Source organism: Cavia porcellus, unplaced genomic scaffold (assembly GCF_034190915.1).
Source record: "Cavia porcellus strain 051 isolate PalLab524CR breed Dunkin Hartley unplaced genomic scaffold, mCavPor4.1 scaffold_29, whole genome shotgun sequence".
Lineage (NCBI taxonomy): Eukaryota > Metazoa > Chordata > Mammalia > Rodentia > Caviidae > Cavia > Cavia porcellus.
Genome location: NW_026947512.1, coordinates 4,641,537 through 4,653,657, shown reverse-complemented (window position 1 = coordinate 4,653,657; position 12,121 = coordinate 4,641,537).

Sequence of the window (12,121 nt, the reverse complement as noted above, 5' to 3'; positions counted from 1 at the left end):
TATAGGGTAGGAGAATCAATGAGAACCCAGTATCTGGTATACAGTAGAGAGTAAATTCAGAAGCTAGGAACTGATATTGGAAACACTTAATTCCTCTAAGATAGACAGTCACAGTCTCAGTTCAGGACCAATAAGTAAATGACAGCTAGAACCAAGCTTCAGGTTAATGGCCCCTAACTTCTTTCTGTTTCTTTAGACTTTGACTTGATACATATTTATTACACATTTGATATCTAGATGCTATGTAAAGATCTTCAAGGATTAATGAGAAGCCCATAGTTACAGTTTGTCATTGAGGACATTGGAAGTTGTAGCTCCTGCCCTCACAACAAGAAACATACTGAGGGTTAAACCCCTGAAAACCCAACTCTTCTTAGATTCATTATAGAACTGGGGTCACAGGGCAGACTTTCATCCCCAAAACTGGAAAGATAGGTGAACACAGAGAATTGCACCTTATCTGGAACAGAAGCTTCTGCTAGAGCCAAGTAGGAACATTTAAATTAATTGACAAGTGCTGGAGTCTGAGTATGGATCAGTTCTGAGGATGGGTTTCAAAGACCCACTTTCAGAATAGATCTTCATGAGTTTTGCATCTATGAGAAGATCCATCAGGTTCTTGAAGTGAAGACTGAAGAAAAATATGTCCCCAAAGTAAAGGAAATAATTGCCGCCTAACATTAAAAATTCTTTGATATAACAAAAAGCTGAGGCATGGATTCCTTGAAAGGGTCTGAAATTAGTTAAAAAGGGCTGAAAGTTAACCAGAGAAGGGCACTGGATTGACCCTTTCACAAACAATTCCCAAGTTTGAGTAATGCAGCTCTTTGGAAATGCTGGAGGGATCAGAAGGCTACTAGGTTGAGAACTGGTAAAGTAGGTCAAGGTCACATACGGTCACACTGGAGATTAGAAAATTTAGAGAGTAGAGAATTTTGGAGTCCATGGGCTGGGCGGGGCTGGTGCAATTAAGGAAGTCAAAGGACAGAATAGGGCGTGACGGGAGAAGTACTGAATCATAAAAAGGTTGGGAAGAGTGTTTTAATTCTGGAGGTAGAACAAATGTGAGTGACATAGGATTCAGTTGGTTTATACATGTTAAGCCAGGAATCAAAGGACACAGAAAAATAGAGGTGGGTATGTTCAGATGCACCTGCACTGCTGAGTCCAAGAACTCATCCTGTGGGAAGAGGGAAAACCTTGCTATTTTTATACATCTGCCTTTTATTGTGTCTGAGGCAGAGATACCTCCCGTCTATGCTTTATCTATTACATCAGACTGTAGCTCTAGGGTTTTTTTTTTTTTTTTTTTAGTTTTTTTACAATTTTGATTTTGGTAACATATGCATAATATAAAATATACCATCTTAACAATCTTAAAGTATATTAATTATGTGACATTAAGTACATTTGATTTGTTATACAACTGTTCATAGCTCTGGATTTTTAGAAGAAATTTCTTTTAGACTATGAGAAACGACAAAGGGGATGATAAAAACTTTCATCTTAATAAATCAGTGTGGTTAAATCTAGCCACTTGGACTGAAACCTAAATTGGCTAAAGATTCTGAAGCTGGTCAAGTCATTTCATAAAGGAATGACCAACCAAGGCAGCAGAAGGAGACTTTTGAGATTTAGAGTTGCTTTTGCAGTTGGAGAGCACAGAATTTCTGAGCCAGGATGACAGTGCTTGACTGTTTAGAATGTTTGACGCTGGGGAAGGTGAACTTGGCCACACTGATCATTACTACATCAACCAGTGTTGTTTGTACTTAAATTAGAATTCATTCAGCTGCCTGTGTGGTACAGATTGAGGACATCATGAAGAAATGCCAGGAAATCTCAGCCTAATGGAACCAAAAGGGATCTTACATGTTGGCTGGTCTATACTTGCTCCTTGTGTGTTGTGAATGTACCTCATTCCTTGGAACAGCTTTGGGAGGCCTCAGATTTCTAAGTGTGCTGCATAACTGCCATGCCCTCTGTATCATAGGATATGAAAATGATTGGGAGAACAGGAATCTGGCTCATCATTTGTTATGTGAACAATATAACATAATAAGTTGCATCAGCTTGGTCATACATGCTGGCTGACATTAGAACTGCAGTCCAGGATGTCTGGAAGCCACTTCTCAGTGTCTTGTTTCAGTTCTTCCTCTACAGGCTCAAAGTCATTCTGTGACACAAGAACCAGTCTTTTAATGCTTAAATTAGATGCCAATCCTTTCTAAAATTCTTCAAAGTCTTCCCACTGCAATTATATAAAATCTAATTTTCTTAGCCGGGGTCACAATGTACTACTTGACTTGACCACAGTCTACCTGTCTGGACTCATTTTTTCCACGCTCTCCTTTACCAGCCCCCCACACAACAGCTGCATCTGCCTCCTTCCTTTCCATGCGCATTTGAGTTGTTGCCACGTCAGGAACTCTGTTTGCTTTTTCCTCTGACTGGAGCAGCCTTCCTCATGATTCTGCACTTCCCTACCCATCCTACCTCATCAAATTATGTTAACACCTGGCTTTTGCTTCTTCATAGAACTAACTACAGTCACAAACCATCTTGTTTGCTGCTTGTCACGTGACGCTAGGATCCAAGAGAGTGTATGAATTGATGCTGAGAAAGATTGGCACGCTGTAGGCATTTCAGTAGTTTTGTGAGTTAATGAGAGATCTTGCCTATTAAAATATTAAATATCTTAGATGAGTAACATATGAATTCATTATCAGTTATTAATAGATTGTTTGTGAAATTGGTTATCAGCTTCTTTCAAAAGCTGTCACTAGCAGGGATTCATGATTATCTCTGGCAGCTCTGTGGGAAACAAAGGGATTAAGTGGGATAGCGGTTTGGGGAAAAACATTTTGTCATGGGTAGATAGGGAAAAGAAGTTCAAGCGGGAAAAACTGCCAGAGTGAGGACACATTCTTGAGAAGGTGCTATGGCTCTCCATCACAACTCTCACTTCTTGCACAGTAGTGCTCAAAGCTCACCCTAAGCATGGGCACAGGTAGTGGCAGCCCAGTGGGGCTAGAAACATCAGGGATTTTGTCCAACTTAAATGTGACCCTCTTTTAATAGTATCGGCTATAAGTATACAAACTCATGTCATTGACCATTAGGATTCTTGCTTCCCTGGACTACTTGCTAATAGGAAACTCAGATAATTATTAGAAGATATTTGCTAGATATAAAGTAAAAGAAGACCCTGGAGAAATAGATTTCTAGTAACTTCAGATGCCTAACTCTTTCTGGAACCATTCGTGAAGTAAAGATAAAGGAAAATGGGAGTGGAGAAAGAAATCCAGGAGAATGCAAGTGGGGAGAAGAGAGAACTCCTTCAAATTCAATAAGAATAAAGATAAGGCTTTGGGAAGTGTTTAACAACAGTGACATTCCACAGGAAGAAATGAATAAATATTAGACCCACCCCACAACATCCAGGTGGAAAGCACTTAACAGACTCATCTCCAATAGACAGTGCTGCTTATAGTTATGTGGATAGAAAAGGAAAAGTTGGATTTTCCTGAGTTACTTATTCACTCAGACTTTCTGAATTTTTCTTGCTGGTTCTTGCAGGGTAGGGCTCTGCCTTTCCCATTCTGCAGGCCTGTGGGAAAGACTTACGTAAGACATATGCAGTGAAATAACAGGATTTCTGGGAAGAAGCTCTTAAAGGCTTATTTTTTAAAAAACTGCATTGCTAAATTTAGGGAAATGATTCAGAAGACACCCCCACTCCATCACATGCACATCTCTCTAGCTAGTGCTCCACGCACGTTTAACTGTTTTTCTTGGCATTTTACATTTTTTTCCAGTTTGAGCATAGGGTTTGCATCTGTCTGTAAAGGTTCTTGCTGTAGGGATCATTTGCCCTTTTTTAGGTGAAGCGATGGCTTGAACTAACATGCATAAAACATAAAGCAGTGTGTGACAGCTCCTCACATGGATCAGAAATTTGGAAACTACATGGTTCATGAGGGAAAATGCAGTCTAAGGACCCGGGAGGTTGAGGGGTAATTCTTCTTGGCAGTCACAGGACATCAGTCATTGAAATGCCACAATGAAAACAAGCACTTGACATCAGATTCATTCTGCTGGTTCATTAGTTTGGTCCTTTCCTTATTGCCTAGATGCAGGGGACTGTGTGGCAGGGCCATGTGGAAAAGCATAGCAAAGGTATGGGCTCTAATCCCAGAAAGGCCACTAATAGGACAAATGTCTACAAGCATATCATTTGCTCTTTTGGCTTCAGTTTACCCCTGTATAAAATGAGGACGTTGGACTGAACCAGCCATTCCCAAAGGATCCCCAGAACTCTACTGAAAAAAAAATACAATGCATACTTTGATCCCTTCTTGTCATTCAGAAGCACTTTAAAGCTCACATTAGAAACATGCTATGTTCGTGACTCAAAACAACGGCAAAACTTTGTTGAATACACTGTTTTCCAAACTAAATTGGCCATGAAACAGTTCTTCCTTTGTCTTTGTCCTGATAACCTCTTAACTCTATCTCATCGGGTGATAATGTTCTCTGGAACTCATCCCTGGATATGCAGAACAAGATGACTTTGTGAGCGACCTTGTGGGCTTATTGCAGCCCCAGATTCAGCTCAGTTCTCCAGGAGAGCCCACTTCTTGTCAAATGTGTCCTCGTACAATGAGGAAAGACAAGGCCCTACCTCTGAGCTGCTGACAGTCATAGTCCCCACTTTGGTGTCTGTGACAGAAAAGTGTGTTGTCTACTTAGCTGATGACATTGCTTCAGAAACTGAGCAGGATGCCCCAAGAGAAAAAAATTGTTTCCAGCTCGTTGGCTGCTGAAGTGCTTGTCCTATATCCTCAGTGGTTTACTTGAGAATTCATAAGTAATATTGTGATTCGATGATGAAATATTGAAGGGAAGCTGTCATTGTTTTCCCAACAAATCCCCTACACACTGAACTGAGGGGGCTCTGCCATGGTTATGGGATGGCTATAATTGACTGGGCTGTTATGGGATAGGACAATGGTTGCTGAAGATCCTTCAGATAAGTGTCAGGAGCTTCTACCTCTCTCTGGCATGTCTGAAATCATTTGGGGGAAATGAAATTGCATCAAGAACAGAAAGACTTGTTCGGTGCAAGAGCAACTTAAAATCTGTTCTAGGATATTTTATCAAAACATTTCTCTGATTTGGGATTCTCTCTTCTGGGCCAGGCAATTGCAAATCTGCATGCAGCTTTACAGCTAATGGTACCACCCACTGAATCTCCATATGGCCGTGTGACTAAGAACATTTGCTACAACTTTAAAGTGGCCCCTAACTGTGCTATAGGCACAATAGTATATAATACCAAGCATCCAGAAATATGACTTAGGGTCTGGGGCTACAGAGAGAAAAAGCTGGCAGGACAGACACTGTTTCAAGATGCACTGGTGACAGATGTATCACTTGTGACATGTGGATCAACTCCTACACTACAGCTCACCTTTAATGAGCACCCAGACAGGACTTCCCTGCTCTTCTTCCCAGATAGTGTTAACAGAGATGACATTTGATTGGAAGAGCAGTAAATGGAAATGCAAAAAGTGAAACAAAGCTGTGGGGAGACTGTGGGCTGGGAGGAAGGCAAGGAAGGCAACTGATGAGCAATAAGACCACAAGATGATGAAATTGAGCAAATGTAAATTAGAGAGAATTTCAGGAGTAGAGATGAATTCAATTGCAAGTCTAGGGAAATCAAATGCCCACTCCCCCTACCCCCCATATGTGTAGCAGCAGGCAAGAGAGAACATTGTTCCCTAAAAAGAGAGTGGGATGTTAAGGAGAGAAGTGGGGGAGAGACAAATAGCAGCTATTATGCTACTGTGAGTGTTCCTAAGGAGATGACCACTTGACATGTGCTGCAGGGAGCCACACCGAACCCTTGCGGAGAGGGACATTTTATTTCCAAAACCATCTTTTGCTCCTCAGGCTTCTGTGCAGTGGGCGGGTGGGCTGCTGCAGTCAGCACATTGTTGGCAGTTCAGAGTTTAGGGATGACAATGGACAGAGACCTAAAGGCAGTGTCAGCTTGGTCCAGGGCACGCTGGGCATCAGGTCTCAGACTGCCAAGGGAGTCGAGCAGCTATGAAATCTTAGCTCCGTTTTTAAACCTCTCCCTAAAACTTATTTTTTCTTTTTTACAGTGCTAGGGATTGTACCCAGGGCCTCACTTGCACATGGTTAGCAAGTGCTCCACGAGTGAGCTACGTTCCCAGTCCTTATTGATTTTTATTTTCAGAGAAATTTTTGCTAGGTCAATCAGTTACCCCAACTAATTTTGAACCTGTGATCATCCCATCTCACCCTCCTGAGAAACTGAGATTACAGGCATGCACTGCCACACCCGGCTTTGGAACCCCTTTTCTGGTCACTGTCTTCTCCCTGCCTTGCCCCCGCTCTTGCAGCATTTTCTAATTTTGCTGAGATGTCGGAGGTTTTCCTTCTCTCTCCCTCTCTTGGCCACTTTCTCACTGCCATGCTGAAATCCAAAGAATTGCCAGTTATCTTTTTTTTTTTCTTTCCCACTTTTTCTTGCTTGCATGGCTGATTGCTTTCCTTAAAAGGCTGCTTGGCATTTCCTCTACCTTCCCAAGCCCTTTCCTACTCCTGCCCTTCCCCACAGTTTCCATCTCAGCAGATGGCTTTGCTTCTGTCTATACACAGGGCAATGTAAAACTGAATCCAGGCAGCTGGATCTTGTTATATGAAAGGCATTTTATTGCAGTACTGGGGATTGAACACAGGGCCTTCATACTGAGATATATTCCAGAAGGTTTTTTATGTTTTTTTTTTTTTTTTTTTTTTTTTTTTTTTTTGAGACAGGGTCTTGCTAAGTCATTAAGTTGCCAGCCTAGAATCAAACTTATTATCTTTTTGCCTCAGCCTTTCAGGGTGCTAGAATCATAGGCATGTACAACTACATTTGATATTGAAGGCCCCTTTGATCAACAGACCATTACTGAATTTGGATTTAGCAAGAAAGGGTTAGTCTAGCATAGGAGAATATTAAGGTCTTGTGATAATTGTTTAACATAATACCATGGCAAAATTTAGCAATCCATGGATAACTAAAGAAAGACGGGGTAAAGAGGGGAGACACAGGAAAGAAGGGAGACACAGAAAAGAGAGGAGACAGAAAGTTGGCCATAGAAGACTTGGAGAAGAAGCCAGTGAAAGATCCAGTTAGGAAAACTAAATGGCTTTTAAGAACATGAGAGAGTTATATTTAATGGGGTGCTGCTGTGTAGCTACAAATACTCCTTTACCCCTCATAGAAACTGCTATGAAGCTTATCACACGCACACAAGCGCCTTGTGAGTGCTTTGTGTTGTAGAGTTGGAGGAGGGAGCAATGTTCTTTCCAAAGCTATGTGGCACTGACCTCAGCGTGCCCCGAAGATGAGAGAGGATTTCTGAATTGAACCAATTGAATGACAACTGTGTTTGAGACCCCAGGAATCCCTCACAAAGGCAAGCCTGAAAAATCTATGGAAGCTTGAGGTTTGCAATAATGTTGAGTTACTCTTGCCTCAATTTAGAGGATGCAGGAGGATTCCAGCAAAGGACTATTTGGATTGAACAGAGAGGAAAGTAAAACACAGAGAACAGGTCTTCAAATGTGAATTCATCAGATTTGTCCCCATTCTACAGATATATCTCTAGGGGTGCCTCAGTCTCCATCAAAAAAGAGGTGATTTCATAGAAAAAGAACAAACCTAGGTGTCAGGACTTGCTATGGAAACTCTACAGCCTGATGAGCTGTGTGACTCTGAACAAGTCAAATGACTTCTCCCAGCCACGTCAATTTTTTTTATCTGTAAATTAGGGAATAAATAAAACTCTAGCAGTTAGGTTTCAATCACATAATGTATGTAAAAGCAACACCACAGTCCCTCACTAAGAAGTATCGAGCTCTATACCAACACTCGGACTGAAGGACCAGGCACCCACACCTCCATACCCAAACCTCAGAGCAGATGCTTGATGTCTTCACCAGTATGAGTCCACCCGAACCAATCTCAATGTAGCCTATATCCCTGCTTGTCAGTGACAAGCTTCCCCATTCCTCATTTATTTGTCCCTGTATTATGACTCTGCACAACCCCAAGTCTATTCCCATATCCATTCCCTCCCCCATCCCCAAACTTACTACTCTATGCTCTTAAATTTATCGTCCATCATTAAGAAAATTCTCTTCTGTTTCTAGCCTCTTCTTGGAACATTCCTTCAGTTTATTACTCTAATGCAAACTTGGCTCTTCCCCGAGGACACTGCCATGAGAAGAATGGAGGCTGCTTTTCCTCCCACAGCCCCCCGACTTCTGGGCTTGGAGATGGATGGCTCCTTGCTGCTCCTCACCCTCCCTCATCCTAAGGTACCTCTGCCTTGAATCACATCCTCGGACTCTATCACTCACCATCCTTCTCTGTGCCTATGACATTTCGCGTGATAGAACCTTCTACAACATTACTTCTGTCTTGATTTTTGAAAATTTCAGCACACTAGAAGATGACACTTCATGTGCCACGGCTACTCACTCATTTCTTTAAATACCCTTACACTGATGATCTTATCCCCTGCCCGTCTCAAGCTCTCATTTCCATGGAGACCATTCTGGACTTTGGCAAAACAAATCACTGCAACTGTTCCATGACATGCTATCAGTGATCTCTCTAATTTCAGCTTAGTCTAGAGCTCCACATCTGAAAAATATCTGAGGAACCTAGAATCCATTGATCCAGCCACGTTTTTGCCATTTCCACTTACTCCGTGTCCTCTCCTCTTCCCTCCTAAGCTAGCGTCCTGGTCAGTCCTTTATAACTGTGTGCCTGTGCCCTCACTGCAGTGTCTTGCTTCGTTGCATTTACTTGCCAAGCCTCCAAAGTAGACTGAGTCTCTGCTGCTTTGGCCCCTGCTCCCCACGCAGTTAGAAATGGCAGAGAACAGGCCAACACTGGACTTGTCCTGCTTTAAATTCATTCTCCTAACCTCAAGGAGCCCCAGAATGCTGTCCAGCAACCATACAATATTTCCTCATACATTCCCCTCCCACTCTGTGAGATGATTATCTCACACCTTCTTCTTTCTCCTCACACATCCAACACCTCTGCCCCCATTCTCACTCTCAGCAGACGACCTTGCTTCTTACTTTCCTGGCAAAATTGGAGCAATCAGGAAAGAACTTCCACAAACTCCTACTACCTCATCTCCCCACCTCCAACCATCTGCACCTGTATATTCAGCTTCCCTCCAGTTACTAAAGATGAACTCTATGCACCTCTCTAAAGTCAATTATTCTCTAATTAAGAGAATAATTAAGAACACCTGGCGGAGTAAGTAGAAAATTGTATACATGTCTATGTGAGAGAGCATGAAAAGGAGAGACAGAGTGAAAGTGAGGGAGAGAGATGGAGATGGGGGTAGACTTCTCATTAACTACCAGTAAAGGCTTAATGTCTAAGTATTTTGGAGTTTTCCTTAACATAGATTTCCAAAAAATATAGTGATGAAGGCAAACTTCATTTTCATGATAGTAATATTGTTAGTTGGGGGGGGAAGCAGGGGAAGAGGAGCAATATCTAAACTTTAATAGAATTTAAGGACAATAAAAACATAAATAGCATTCATGAAACATGTATCTCTTTCATATTCACAGTTTTGTTTAGAGGAAAAAATCAAAGAACAAAGTAATAAAAGCCTAACATATTAATTTTTATTTTACCTTTTGTACCAATTCAAAGAAAGACAATTCTGGAAAAGCTTTTCAATTACACGATTTTTTTTTATCAATAAGTATTTCCAAAATTGAATTAGCAAACATTTTAATAGTCTAAGAGTTACATAAACATCTACACAAATCTGAAAAGTTTGCTGGTTTCGGAAGAAGGAGTGGGTAGAAGGTCAAATAAAATGTGTACGTTGACTCCCTCCTTGGTGCATTTGTATGGATTTCAGCTATACTTGGCAAAGAAGGTTGGGATTTCTCTGTAGTATTTACTTAGACTTTTTTCGTTACAAGAGCAATATACAAAATCTAATCAAAAATATATGGTGAATATTTAATATTTTGTAAATTACCATAAAAGACACATTACCATTAGTCCTCCCAAAATACTCCCTTTGTTATAGATACACGTACTCCATCATTCCTGCCACTTTCTGAAGCAGATCTGCAAGTGTGATTTAAAAAAATACAGTGAATATTTGAATATTGATGCCGAGTGCCATCCAGTGGAAAGTCAGGCTCACAAAAACATTACAGTGTGTTGTCACATATCTTATACTCCAAATCCGGCACAGTAGGACTTCTGGCTCTCACTCAGAGTAAAAATGACCAAGATAAGTAGAGATTTTGAATGATTCAGAGCATCCAGGCAGCCACAACAAAGCATTTAAAGACACTCACAAAAGAAGACTTCCTGAACTGCTTCAGGAAGTGTTAAGAATGAAGAGTTAAGTGTATTTGGGAATATTTGGAGTGTATTTTGAAAGTACATGGGACTATTTAGAGAGGAATTAGTCTTAGTGTTTTTACTACCATAATATTTAAAAAATATAAACATTTTCTAGCATAACACATATCTCTAGTTAAATGTGATGATTTAACCATTTATTTTTTAAGAAATTTGCTTCTCTGTCCCTGAATGCAATAAAGTCTTGATCAAGAAATAAAAATATACAAATTCACAGGAAAAAAGAAGAACATAGAAGGAACCCACAGATAAGAAAACAAATGGCAGTTATGAATAAAATCTTTATACCAAGTCCAAATACCATGTGACAGAGCACTGACTGACTTAGAATGGAGTAAGAACTGGCCCACATGGCTGCAAAGAAAATGGTAACTTGCCTGCTAGGCTCCTGGATGAGCTTAATGGTAGGTACTTAATGGTAGTTTAATAGTATGAGAATGTCATGGACTGAAATTGAACTTGGTTTAAATATATATAAGGAGAAAACATCATACCACAGTGATACATATATAGTCCCATTTGTTCCAGCTATCCAGTTTCTAGGCATATTCCCAGAAGAACTTAAAGCATCATATCACAGTGATTTATGTGCAGTCATGTTTATAGCAGCACAATTTGTAATCGCCAGATCTTGGAAACAACCTAAGTGTCCATCAACTGAGGAATGGATAAAAAAGTTGTGGTATTTTTATACAATGGAGTACTACCCAGCTATAAAAAAGGATCACACTGAGATATTTATAGATAAATGGACGCAGCTTGAGACCGTACTCATAAGCGAAATAAATCAAACTCGCATGTGTAAATACCACATAGTCTCCCTAGTGTAAGAAATGATAAAAATACATAAAAGTATGTGGCAATCATGATTCCCCATTTTATGACTTTGAAGCCTTATAATGTTTTCATTCATTAGTTGGAATGGCTTTACTACAGGTTGTTTGGTTTTATTGTCTGTGAGGGTATGAACAGCTATTTTGAAGAAAACAAGACATTATAATAGCTAGTGCTGATTTAATATCATCTTGTTTTGAAGTCCTTCCAAGCTTTTGCTCTTCTGTCTCCATCAGTTTTGCCATCTTGTATCTTACTGGATTTTACTATATATGATAGTATAAACAAAATTTTTTATGGACAAGGAGATAATATAGTAACCATTGTTCATTTTCCATTGGTTCTGGAATACCCTGTGATACTTTCATTCTCTTGAATGGTTTTATACTGTTTTGTTATGTTTGATACTATGTGTATGAAGGTTAGAAGGTTTGATACTAAATGTATGAAGGTATACTCAAATATTTCAAGGGAAGAGACACTATGGTAGCTTCTGTTATGTCAGGTTGTCTTGTGGTGAAACGCTATGTGGCTTAAATTGTTCTATTCTGACCTGTTTTGTTATGTCCTCTTTTATCTTAATCTTTCTAAAAACTATATATATATATATATATATATATATATATATAATTGGAGAAGATGGATTCTGCCCAATTGTCTCCCCCAAATTACATACTTCAGATGACCAGCTGTTGCAATGGGTAGAAGCTGGTTCTGTAGTAAAAATGAATTAAAAGGATTTCAGGTGTGGGGATGTCAGACATTGAAAACAGAAATTCAGTGAAA